This window comes from Nerophis ophidion, unplaced genomic scaffold, assembly GCF_033978795.1.
Source record: "Nerophis ophidion isolate RoL-2023_Sa unplaced genomic scaffold, RoL_Noph_v1.0 HiC_scaffold_227, whole genome shotgun sequence".
Classification (NCBI taxonomy): Eukaryota; Metazoa; Chordata; class Actinopteri; order Syngnathiformes; family Syngnathidae; genus Nerophis; species Nerophis ophidion.
Window position 1 is genome coordinate 66156 of NW_026907149.1, and position 9006 is coordinate 75161.

The window sequence follows — 9006 nt, forward strand, 5'->3', positions numbered from 1 at the left end:
CCCCCGGGAAGAACTGGACGAAGTGGCTGGGGAGAGGGAAGTCTGGGCTTCCCTGCTTAGGCTGCTGCCCCCGTGACCCGACCCCGGATAAGCGGAAAAAGATGGATGGATGGATGGAAAAAAATTGTGTTTTATTTATATATATTTTATTTTTATGTTTTCAATGAAAAAAACTACTTTATATATCAAATAAAAAATAAAATAAAAAAAAGATGAATTGATTTGAATCGAGAATCGATTCCTAATCGAATCATCAACCCAGGAGTTGGAATCAGATCAGATCATTATAAGCGCCCATGGATTCACACCCTAGTATTTAATATTACTTATTCTTAATGTTAAAGAGTATAGTCTTGTTTATATTCGAGATAATGTTCAAATTTCGTATGAAAAGGGAAAAAATAAGTGAGAAGTCCAAGTCCAAAGTGTTCAATTTCTCCAATCGCAGTCAAGCCTATTCCAAACTCCATTGCCGTTTCCGTATTAATTGAAATTGTACACAAAACTCAGTAAACGGGCAAAAAGTTGGACGATATACATATTTTTTGTACTTTATAATTTTAGGAAAAATGTTCGGCTAAAATATAAAACTGAATAGTTCGAGCGTTTTAGAAATACGGCCTTAAATCTGTCGCCACGATAGTGTTTGAAGCCAGGCTAAATGAGCAATTATCTCTATGGGATTCTGAATAGATGTGGTGACGCTGCTAAAGCAAACTAAAACTATTAAAAATGATATTTTGACACACCGTTGAATGAATGCAGAGCACGACAAGCAGCTAGCGACGTGACCTGTCACCATATCATGGTGCTTGTGGCCCTTAACGATTTTCTAGGGCTTTACTAGCATTTACTGGTGTTTTGGGCTTTTTGTGGCCCTAAACAGTTATTCGTTTGTGGCACTATTTGGGTCATTATTATTACTCGTTCTTAATTTAAAAAAAATACAATCACGTGTTTATATTAGAAATAATGTCCAAGTTATTCAAAGTTTATATGAAAAGGTAAAACATAAGTTTATTGGTCCGAGGGGAAAATAAAATGTTCTATATCTCCTACTGCAGTGAAGCCCATTCAAAACTGCTATGCCAATTTGGCATATATTGTAAAAGTAAACAAAATACAATAAAAGGGGCAAAAATTTGGAAAGAATACATGTTTTTTAGACATTATATTTTGAGGGAAAAGGTTCGGCTAAAATATAAACCTTAATAGTACGGACGTTTTAGGAATACGGCCTTAAATCTGTCACCAAGACGGCTTTTAAACTGACGCTAAATTAGCAATTATCTTAATGGGCTTTTGAATGGACGCTGCTAAAGCAAACTAAAACTATTAAAAATTATATTTTGCCACAGCGTTGAACAAATGCAGAGCACGACAAGCAGCTAGCGACGTGACCTGTCACCATATCATGGTGCTTGTGGCCCTTAACGATTTTCTAGGGCTTTACTAGCATTTACTGGTGTTTTGGGCTTTTTGTGGCCCTAAACAATAATTTGTTTGTGGCCCCATTTGGGTCATTCTTTTTTCTAGTTCTTAATGTTAAAAAGAAAAATCGCGTGTTTATATTAGAAATAATGTCCAAGTGATCCAAAGTTTATATGAAAAGGTAAAACATAAGTTTATTTGTCCGAGGGGAAAATAAAATGTTCCATATCTCCTACTGCAGTAAAGCCCATTCAAAACTGCTATGCCAATTTGGCATATATTGTAAAAGTAAACAAAATACAATAAAAGGGCAAAAATTTGGAAAGAATACATGTTTTTTAGACATTATATTTTTAGGGAAAACGTTCGGCTAAAATATAAACCTTAATAGTATGAACGTTTTAGGAATACGGCCTTAAATCTGTCACCATCACGGCTTTTAAACTGACGGTAAATTAGCAATGATCTTAATGGGCTTTTGAATGGACGCTGCTAAAGCAAAGTAAAACTATTAAAAATGATATTTTGACACACCGTTGAACAAATGCAGAGCACGACAAGCAGCTAGCGACGTGACCTGTCACCATATCATGGTGCTTGTGGCCCTTAACGATTTTCTAGGGCTTTACTAGCATTTACTGGTGTTTTGGGCTTTTTGTGGCCCTAAACAGTTATTCGTTTGTGGCACTATTTGGGTCGTTATTATTACTCGTTCTTAATGTTAAAAAAATACAATCACATGTTTATATTAGAAATAATGTCCAAGTTATCCAAAGTTTATATGAAAAGGTAAAACATAAGTTTATTGGTCCGAGGGGAATATAGAATGTTCCATATCTCCTACTGCAGTGAAGCCCATTCAAAACTGCTATGCGAATTTGGCATATATTGTAGAAGTAGACAAAATACAATAAAAGGGCAAAAATTTGGAAGGAATACATGTTTTTTAGGCATTGTATTTTAAGGGGAAACGTTCGGCTAACATATAAACCTCAATAGTACGGACGTTTTAGGAATACGGCCTTAAATCTGTCACCATCAAGGCTTTTAAACTGACGCTTAATTAGCAATTATCTTAATGGGCTTTTGAATAGACGTTGCTAAAGCAAACTAAAACTATTAAAAATGATATTTTGACACAGCGTTGAATAAATGCAGAGCACGACAAGCAGCTAGCGACGTGACCTGTCACCATATCATGGTGCTTGTGGCCCTTAACGATTTTCTAGGGCTTTACTAGCATTTACTGGTGTTTTGGGCTTTTTGTGGCCCTAAACAGTTATTAATTTGTGGCACTATTTGGGTCATTATTATTACTCGTTCTTATGTTAAAAAAATAGAATCACATATTTATATTAGAAATAATGTCCAAGTTATCCAAAGTTTATATGAAAAGGTAAAACATAAGTTTATTGGTCCGAGGGGAAAATAGAATGTTCCATATCTCCTACTGCAGTGAAGCCCATTCATAACTGCTATGCCAATTTGGCATATATTGTAGAAGTAAACAAAACACAATAAAAGGGCAAAAATTTGGAAGGAATACAGGTTTTTTAGACATTATATTTTAAGGGGAAACGTTCGGCTAACATATAAACCTCAATAGTACGGACGTTTTAGGAATACGGCCTTAAATCTGTCACCATCAAGGCTTTTAAACTGATGCTAAATTAGCAATTATCTTAATGGGCTTTTGAATAGACGTTGCTAAAGCAAACTAAAACTATTAAAAATGATATTTTGACACAGCTTTGAATAAATGCAGAGCACGACAAGCAGCTAGCGACGTGACCTGTCACCATATCATGGTGCTTGTGGCCCTTAACGATTTTCTAGGGCTTTACTTGCATTTACTGGTGTTTTGGGCTTTTTGTGGCCCTAAACAATTATTCGTTTGTGGACCCATTTGGGTCATTTATATTACTAGTTCTTAATGTTAAAAAGTACAGTCACGTGTTTATATTAGAAATAATGTCAAAGTTATTCAAAGTTTATATGAAAAGGTAAAACATAAGTTTATTGGTCCGGGGGGGAAAATAAAATGTTCCATATCTCCTACTGCAGTGAAGCCCATTCAAAACTGCTATGCCAATTTGGCATTAATTGTAAAAGTATATAAAATACAATAAAAGGGCAAAAATTTGGAAAGAATACATGTTTTTTAGACATTATATTTTTAGGGAAAACGTTCGGCTAATATATAAACCTTAATAGTACGGACGTTTTAGGAATACAGCCTTAAATCTGTCACCATCACCGCTTTTAGAGTGACGCTAAATTAGCAATTATCTTAATGGGCTTTTGAATTAACGCTGCTAAAGCAAACTAAAACTATTAAAAATGATATTTTGCCACAGCGTTGAACAAATGCAGTGCACGACAAGCAGCTAGCGACGTGACCTGTCACCATATCATGGTGCTTGTGGCCCTTAACGATTTTCTAGGGCTTTACTAGCATTTACTGGTGTTTTGGGCTTTTTGTGGCCCTAAACAATCATTCGTTTGTGGCCCCATTTGGGTCATTATTATTACTCGTTCTTAATGTTAAAAAAACACAATCACATGTTTATATTAGAAATAATGTCCAAGTTATCCAAAGTTTATATGAAAAGGTAAAACATAAGTTTGTTGGTCCTAGGGAAAATAAAATGTTCCATATCTCCTACTGCAGTGAAGCCCATTCAAAACTGCTATGCCAATTTAGTGTATATTGTAAAAGTAAACAAAATACAATAAAAGGGGCAAAAATTTGGAAAGAATACATGTTTTTTAGACATTATATTTTTAGGGAAAAGGTTCGGCTAAAATATAAACATTAATAGTATGAACGTTTTAGGAATACGGCCTAAAATCCGTCACCATCACGGCTTTTAAAGCGATGCTAAATTAGCAATTATCTTAATGGGCTTTTGAATTAACGCTGCTAAAGCAAACTAAAACTATTAAAAATGATATTTTGCCACAGCGTTGAACAAATGCAGAGCACGACAAGCAGCTAGCGACGTGACCTGTCACCATATCATGGTGCTTGTGGCCCTTAACGATTTTCTAGGGCTTTACTAGCATTTACTGGTGTTTTGGGTTTTTTGTGACCCTAAACAATTATTTGTTTGTAGCCCCATTTGGGTCATTATTATTACTCGTTCCTAATGTTAAAAAAACACAATCACATGTTTATATTAGAAATAATGTCCAAGTTATCCAAAGTTTATATGAAAAGGTAAAACATAAGTTTATTGCTCCGAGGGGAAAATAAAATGTTCCATATCTCCTACTGCAGTGAAGCCCATTCAAAACTGCTATGCCGATTTGGCATTAATTGTAAAAGTAAATAAAATACAATAAAAGGGCAAAAATTTGGAAAGAATACATGTTTTTTAGACATTATATTTTTAGGGAAAACGTTTGGCTAATATATAAACCTTAATAGTACGGACGTTTTAGGAATACAGCCTTAAATCTGTCACCATCACAGCTTTTAGAGTGACGCTAAATTAGCAATAATCTTAATGGGCTTTTGAATGGACGTTGCTAAAGCAAACTAAAACTATTAAAAATGATATTTTGCCGCACCGTTGAACAAATGCAGAGCACGACAAGCAGCTAGCGACGTGACCTGTCACCATATCATGGTGCTTGTGGCCCTTAACGATTTTCTAGGGCTTTACTAGCATTTACTGGTGTTTTGGGCTTTTTGTGGCCCTAAACAATTATTTGTTTGTGGCCCCATTTGGGTCATTAATATCACTAGTTCTTAATGTTAAAAAGTACAGTCACGTGTTTATATTAGAAATAATGTACAAGTTATCCAAAGTTTATATAAAAAGGTAAAACATAAGTTTATTGGTCCGAGGGGGAAAATAAAATGTTCCATATCTCCTACTGCAGTGAAGCCCATTCAAAACTGCTATGCCAATTTGGCATATATTGTAAAAGTAAATAAAACACAATAAAAGGCAAACATTTGGAAACAATACAGGTTTTTTAGACATTATATTTTTAGGGAAAACGTTCGGCTAAAATATAAACCTTAATAGTACGGACGTTTTAGGAATACGGCCTTAAATCTGTCACCATCACGGCTTTTAAACTGACGCTAAATTAGCAATTATCTTAATGGGCTTTTGAATGGACGTTGCTAAAGCAAACTAAAACTATTAAAAATGATATTTTGCCACAGCGTTGAACAAATGCAGAGCACGACAAGCAGCTAGCGACGTGACCTGTCACCATATCATGGTGCTTGTGGCCCTTAACGATTTTCTAGGGCTTTACTAGCATTTACTGGTGTTTTGGGCTTTTTGTGGCCCTAAAAAATAATTTGTTTGTGGACCCATTTGGGTCATTATTATTACTCGTTCTTAATGTTAAAAAAACACAATCACGTGTTTATATTAGAAATAATGTCCAAGTTATTCAAAGTTTATATGAAAAGGTAAAACATAAGTTTATTGGTCCGAAGGGAAATAAAATGTTCCATATCTCCTACTGCAGTGAAGCCCATTCAAAACTGCTATGCCAATTTGGTGTATATTGTAAAAGTAAAGAAAATACAATAAAAGGGCAAAAATTTGGAAAGAAAACATATTTTTTAGACATTATATTTTGAGGGAAAAGGTTCGGCTAAAATATAAACCTTAATAGTACGGACGTTTTAGGAATACGGCCTTAAATCTGTCACCATCACGGCTTTTAAAGCGATACTAAATTAGTTATTATCTAAATGGGATTTTGAATTAGCGCTGCTAAAGCAAACTAAAACTATTAAAAATGATATTTTGACACAGCGTTGAATAAATGCAGAGCACGACAAGCAGCTAGCGACGTGACCTGTCATCATATCATGGTGTTTGTGGCCCTTAACGATTTTCTAGGGCTTTACTAGCATTTACTGGTGTTTTTTGGCTTTTTGTGGCCCTAAACAATAATTTGTTTGTGGCCCCATTTGGGTCATTCTTTTTTCTAGTTCTTAATGTTAAAAAGAAAAATCGCGTGTTTATATTAGAAATAATGTCAAAGTTATCCAAAGTTTATATGAAAAGGTAAAACATAAGTTTATTGGTCCGAGGGGAAAATAAAATGTTCCATATCTCCTACTGCAGTGAAGCCCATTCAAAACTGCTATGCCAATTTGGCATATATTGTAAAAGTACACAAAATACAATAAAAGGGCAAAAATTTGGAAAGAATACATGTTTTTTAGACATTATAATTTTAGGGAAAACGTTCGGCTAAAATATAAACCTGAATAGTATGAACGTTTTAGGAATACGGCCTTAAATCTGTCACCATCATGGCTTTTAAACTGACGGTAAATTAGCAATTATCTTAATAGGCTTTTGAATGGACGCTGCTAAAGCAAACTAAAACTATTAAAAATGATATTTTGAAATACCGTTGAATAAATGCAGAGCACGACAAGCAGCTAGCGACGTGACCTGTCACCATATCATGGTGCTTGTGGCCCTTAACGATTTTCTAGGGCTTTACTAGCATTTACTGGTGTTTTGGGTTTTTTGTGACCCTAAACACTTATTTGTTGGTGGCCCCATTTGGGTCATTATTGTTACTCGTTCTTAATGTTAAAAAAATACAATCACGTGTTTATATTAGAAATAATGTCCAAGTTATCCAAAGTTTATATGAAAAGGTAAAACATAAGTTTATTGGTCCGAGGGGGAAATAAAATGTTCAATATCTCCTACTGCAGTGAAGCCCATTCAAAACTGCGATGCCAATTTGGTGTATATTGTAAAAGTACACAAAATACAATAAATGGGCAAAAATTTGGAAAGAAAACATATTTTTTAGACATTATATTTTGAGGGAAAACGTTCGGCTAAAATATAAACCTTAATAGTACGGACGTTTTAGGAATACGGCCTTAAATCTGTCACCATCAAGGCTTTTAAAGCGACGCTAAATTAGCAATTATCTTAATGGGCTTTTGAATGGACGCTGCTAAAGCAAAGTAAAACTATTAAAAATGATATTTTGACACACAGTTGAACAAATGCAGAGCACGACAAGCAGCTAGCGACGTGACCTGTCACCATATCATGGTGCTTGTGGCCCTTAACGATTTTCTAGGGCTTTACTAGCATTTACTGGTGTTTTGGGCTTTTTGTGGCCCTAAAAAATAATTTGTTTGTGGACCCATTTGGGTCATTATTATTACTCGTTCTTAATGTTGAAAAAATACAATCACGTGTTTATATTAGAAATAATGTCCAAGTTATCCAAAGTTTATATGAAAAGGTAACACATAAGTTTATTGGTCCGAGGGGAAAATAAAATGTTCCATATCTCCTGCTGCAGTGAAGCCCATTCAAAACTGCTATGCCAATTTGGTGTATATTGTAAAAGTACACAAAATACAATAAATGTGCAAAAATTTGGAAAGAATACATGTTTTTTAGACATTATATTTTGAGGGAAAACGTTCGGCTAAAATATAAACCTTAATAGTATGAACGTTTTAGGAATACGGCCTAAAATCCGTCACCATCACGGCTTTTAAAGCGATGCTAAATTAGCAATTATCTTAATGGGCTTTTGAATTAACGCTGCTAATGCAAACTAAAACTATTAAAAATGATATTTTGCCACAGCGTTGAACAAATGCAGAGCACGACAAGCAGCTAGCGACGTGACCTGTCACCATATCATGGTACTTGTGGCCCTTAACGATTTTCTAGGGCTTTACTAGCATTTACTGGTGTTTTTTGGCTTTCTGTGGCCCTAAACAATAATTTGTTTGTGGCCCCATTTGGGTCATTCTTTTTTCTAGTTCTTAATGTTAAAAAGAAAAATCGCGTGTTTATATTAGAAATAATGTCCAAGTTATTCAAAGTTTATATAAAAAGGTAAAACATAAGTTTATTGGTCCGAAGTGGAAATAAAATGTTCCATATCTCCTACTGCAGTGAAGCCCATTCAAAACTGCTATGCCAATTTGGCATATATTGTAAAAGTAAACAAAATACAATAAAAGGGCAAAAATTTGGAAAGAATACATGTTTTTTAGACATTATATTTTTAGGGTAAAGGTTCGGCTAAAATATAAACCTTAATAGTACGAAAGTTTTAGGAATACGACCTTAAATCCGTCACCAATACGCTTTTAAACTGACGCTAAATTAGCAATTATCTTAATGAGCTTTTGAATTAACGCTGCTAAAGCAAACTAAAACTATTAAAAATGATATTTTGCCACAGCGTTGAACAAATGCAGAGCACGACAAGCAGCTAGCGACGTGACCTGTCACCATATCATGGTGCTTGTGGCCCTTAACGATTTTCTAGGGCTTTACTAGCATTTACTGGTGTTTTGGGCTTTTTGTGGCCCTAAACAATTATTTGTTTGTGGCCCCATTTGGGTCATTAATATCACTAATTCTTAATGTTAAAAAAATACAATCACATGTTTATATTAGAAATAATGTCCAAGTTATCCAAAGTTTATATGAAAAGGTAAAACATAAGTTTGTTGGTCCTAGGGAAAATAAAATGTTCCATATCTCCTACTGCAGTGAAGCCCATTCAAAACTGCTATGCCAATTTGGTGTATATTGT